Here is a 5212-nt window from a genome sequence, read left to right on the forward strand (position 1 = left end):
ACAGGCAAAGACATGATTACCTCTAAGCTAACCTTCTTGCTCAGTAGAATTTGGAACATATTGTTTCCTCATTCATCCTTATCTATGCTCTAGTACCAAAGATACATTGCTCTAATATTCTTTCAAAAAGCCTGCATTACCCTGGGAAGCTCATGGATAACCAACACCTTTCACTATGGCTGATTCTTGCTTTCCAAAAGAAATGTTCTGAAGGGGAAGGCTGCTCATCCCATTTTGGTTGGACTCAATGATCTTAAAGGTCTTTTCCAACCTTTACAATTCTATGAATCTATGATTTTTTTCATCCATTTGGAAACACATTTTAGCTATCTGTCTTTGATTTTGTTTTTAGAAAAGCTCAAGAACCAGAAAAATGACATCAACATTTTGGGGCTACAGAGTGGTAAAAGTACCAGAAAGGTTCACTAGCAGTTATGAACAGGAAGAAGAAGTTCCTCTGGTCAACTTAAACTTTCCACTTCGACACCCAGTTCCTCGACAAGTGGGCAAGGTGAAGAATTTATTAAGGAGCTCCACTTTCCACAAGATTTAGGAAGAAATTGAACTGTGATAATAATTCACAGCAGATTGCAGGTGCTGTATTGAACTTGCTTTTCTTTCCTCCATTTCACCAGCTCCTTTTGTTAGGAAGGATGCAGGGAAGGGTTGTTTTCAGCAAAGGGTTCTATTAATGGCATGTTTGCAGGAACAAATATAGAGAACTAGCACATTTTTTTAATATTGTCTCCATGATAGGTATAATACACTCTTCTATTAAACCAGTGGAAATAGTTCTTCCATATTTCCAAAGGTCCTGTGAGTTCAGAGTGTCACTTAGCCACCATCAACTTTTATTATTTGATCTGACTCTTAAAACATTGTCAATTGCAATTAGTCAATATATGTATCCAGAAAGACAAGCATCAATAATGTCAGCCAAAAGAGATATGTGAGTAGCTTCTGTATATAGATGACATTTGTCACTACTGTGGAGACTTGAGATGAATAGCTCTGTGTGACCAGGCTCAGACTACAGGCTCTTCATATTTGCATAAGAGTACCTTAATGACAGTTTAGCATTCCACACTGATAGGCATTTTTAAACTTTTTCAGAAAGCTTCAATCGGTGTGCTGCTTAATTCACTGAGCAGACTCAGTCTACATTAAATTCTTGATATAGAAAGTACAGAAGGAAGCAGTAAGCAACTCAGAGGTGGTAGGAAATAGCAACTGGGTTAGCACTGCTCAGGTCAGCTAGCAATAGCAAGTGGGAAAGGTGAGATCTAAAGCAATAAGAATGGATTAAAAAAATGAACAGAAAGGCCTCCTACTCAATTAAACCTTATGTGTTCAAAATTATTTAGCAGCTCAGCTCAAAGATGTAATGTATAGGCTATAGTATTTAAGGAGGAATTCATCTTAGTTGGAAAACTAAGGATAATGCGGGCCCGTTACTAAACGGAGGGGAGACCCTGGTAACAAAGAACACTGAAAAGGCAAACTTACTGAATGCCTTCTTTGCATGTGTCTTCAATGATAAGGCCAGCCCTTAGGAAACTCCGACCCAGAAACCAAGGTAAAAGAATGTTGAAAGGAAGACTTTCCCTCAATCAAAAAGGATTGGGTTAAAGAACACCTAGACAAACTTTACATCCACAAGTCCATGTACCCTGATGGGATGCATCCACGAGTGCTGAGAGAGCTGGCAGACACCATAGCGAGGCCACTCATGACCATCTTGGAAAGACCATGGAGTTCAGAAGAGGTGCCTGAGGACTGGAAGAAAGCAAATGTCATCCCAGTCTTTGAAAAGGGCAAGAAGGAGGACTCAGGGAACTACTGGTCAGTCAGCCTCACCTCAATCCTTGGAAAGGTGATGGAGCACATCATTCTAGAGGCTATATGTATAGAATGACATGGCTGACAAGAAGTTGATCAGGAGTCGTCAGCATGGATTCACTACATGTAAATCATGCTTGACCAATCTGATTGCTTTTTACAATGAAACAACTATCAGGATGGATGAGGGGAGAGCACTGGTTATTGTCTACCTCAGTTTCAGCAAGGCTTTTGACGCTGTCTCTCACAATCCTGTTTGGCAAACTCAGGAAGTATGGACTGGATGAGTAGGCAGTGAGGTGGATTGAGAACCGGCTGAACAGCAGCACCCAGAGGGTTGTAATCAGTGGTACAGGCTCTGGTTGGAGGCCTGTCACTCATGGTGTCCCCCCAGAGTCAATACTGGGCCGGGTATTGTTTAACTTATTCATCAATGACTTGGATGAAGGGGTAAATGCCTCCTCAGGAAGTCTGCTGATGGCAAGATTCTGGGAGGAGTTGCTGATCCCCCAGAGTGCTGTGCAGCCCTTCAGAAGTACCTTAACAGGTTAGAGAGATGGGCAGAGAAGAACTGTCCAAAGTCCAACAAAGGCAAATGCAGGGTCCTGCACTTGGGGAGGAATAACCCCATGCATCAGTAAAGGCTGGGTGCCAACCTGATGGAAGCAGCTCTGTGGAGAAGGACCTGGGAGTCCTGGTGGACAACAAGCTGTCCATGAGCCAGCAGTGTGCCCTTGTGGCCAAGAAGGCCAATGGTATCCTGGGGTGTATTAGGAAGAGCATTGCCAGCAGGTGATCCTGTCCCTCTACTCAGCCTTAGTGAGATCACATCTGGAGTGCTGCGTCCAGTTCCGGGTTCCTCAATACAAGACAGACATGAGGGTCCTGGAGCTGGTCCAGCAGAGGACAAGAAAGATAACTAAGGGACTGGAGCATCTCTTACAAGGAAAGGCTGAGTGAGTTGGGCCTGTTCGGCCTCGAAAAGAGACAACTGTGAGAGGAGGCCTCATCGATGTATATAAGCATCTGAAGGGAGGGTGTCAAGAGGATGGAGTCAGGCTCTTCTCAGTAGTGCCAAGCAATAGCACAAGAGGCAGTGGGCAGAAACTGATGCACAGGAATTTCCACCTGAATAAGAGGAAGAATTTCTTTCTGTGCAGGTGACCGTGAGCTGGAATAGACAGCCCAGAGAGGCTGTGGAGTCTCCCTCACTGAAGATATTTGAGAACTGTCTAGATGCAATCCTGTGTAATGTGCCCTAGGATGACCCTGCTTAAGCAGAGAGGTTGGACCAGATGACCCTCTTCCAACCTTACCCATGCTGTGATTCTGTGATCTTCTGGCCTCCTCCAGACACTTGTGATCTCTGTGTGTCTTTGCTCTTCCACAGTCTTAAGAAAACCGAGCATTCTCTCTCCTTCATCGTGTTCACAGAAAACCACATACAAATCAATTCTTGAATACTATCTTTTCTCTTTGACTAAGTAGAATGACAACAGTGACAAAATTAAGTAGCAAATTTGTTTTTGTATAAAGAACTAGGAAATTCTACTTTGAGAAAACCACTGAAGTTTTCTCAAAATAGAAGTTTTAATGGACAATTCAAAATGCTAAGCTACTTTTCCAGGAGGGAGGAATCTACAGAACCTCTTGTAATCACTTATAATTCCAAACAATCAAAAATCATTGAGTGGTAATCATTTAAATTTATGTTAATGGGCAAACACATGACTTTTCTTGCAGAGGGAGTTAAACGTTCAGAGTTGAGAGAAGTAATAATGTGTGTTTTAATGGACTCAGTGATAAGTACCTTAAAAGATGCAGACCCTGTATCTTTTAAATAAAGTTGTTACTGTTATAGGTGGATTTGTACACACTTTTTGAAACTCTGGATTCTGCTAATAAAACATTTCATACAACTTGACTGAAACATATCAAGCAAAAGATTTAAATCTTAAAGAGTTAACATCTCACTATTGAGGATGTAAGTAAAATCACGAACCAGGTCTAACTGGGGGCTCCTCCAAACCTTCTGTGCTTGATTACAGTCCCCTTGCCAATTGGACAGATTGCTTCTACCTTGTCTGGAATTTTCTTGATCTTCTCTCTTGAGTGGCAGCTGCTGGCATCCTGCAAGTATGGAAACTTCATGGCATATTGTGAGTCAGACACAGAGGATGCTGGAGCACAGTAGAAAAGCCAGGTGAGATCCTGCTAACTGAGACGGAAGAGCTCTTCACCAGGCCTGAAGGTCAAATATTTTTTTTAATTAGTTTCTGTCCAAATAATTAACCCATGTACCGTTTCCTGCCTGGACTGTATTGATGAACCTGACTGCAGTGGCATGGTATTAAAACACCCAGACATCTGCCAATACCCAGTAATAAATAAATTCATGTACCAACAGTCAGAGTCACTTCTCTGTGGTGTCTGGACTTAGTTAGCATGAGCACCATGTTGGGTGCAGTCCTGGAGCCAGCTGCACTTCATAGTACCCTGAGGCCAACACAGAGCTGGGAACACTGTGCTGAGGTGTCTGACATGGATCTCCCTGAGCAACCTCCCATCCAAAAGATAGCACATATTCTCACACGAGTTGGCACCCGGAGTTTCTCTGCCTGTGCAACCCCACTTATACCCACAAAGAGTAAAATACCAGACTGTTAATAGACATCTGCAGACAGATGTTCTCCTCCTCACCAGCAAAACTGGAAGATACTACTATGCAGATCTCAGGTCACCAAGAGGATGAAAGACCTAAAATTTTATACATGGTTGTTTTTCCCTCATGGTGAATACTTCAGCAGAGCAACAGAGATAATCCTGTAAATACTGGGATTTTTTTTAGGCTAGAGAATCTCAGTTCTGCTTCCCATTGCATCTTTCTGGTGCTGCAGAGGAGGCCAGGGCTTTTCAGGAGCATGGAAGAAGGCAGCAGTAAGGGAGACTACCTTGAGAAGTGTAGAGCATGTAATTTAATACATCCCCTTTACAGTCAATATTGTGCAAACATTCATGAGAAAAAAGGAAATTAAAAGATAGAAAAAGAAGGAAAGCGAGAGGGTCGGAGAGGGTCGGAGAGGAGAGGGTCGGAGAGGGTTGGAGAGGGTCAGAGAGGAGAGGGTTGGAGAGGAGAGGGTCGGAGAGGACAGGAGAGGGTTGGAGAGGGTCGGAGAGGAGAGGGTCGGAGAGGAGAGGGTCGGAGAGGAGAGGAGAGGAGAGGGTCGGAGAGGAGAGGAGAGGGTCGGAGAGGAGAGGGTCGGAGAGGAGAGGAGAGGGTCGGAGAGGAGAGGGTCGGAGAGGGTCGGAGAGGAGAGGGGCGGAGAGGAGAGGAGAGGGTCGGAGAGGAGAGGGTCGGAGAGGGTCGGAGAGG

The sequence above is a fragment of the Corapipo altera genome, unplaced genomic scaffold (assembly GCF_003945725.1).
Source record: "Corapipo altera isolate COAL_440 unplaced genomic scaffold, ASM394572v1 2b, whole genome shotgun sequence".
Classification (NCBI taxonomy): Eukaryota; Metazoa; Chordata; class Aves; order Passeriformes; family Pipridae; genus Corapipo; species Corapipo altera.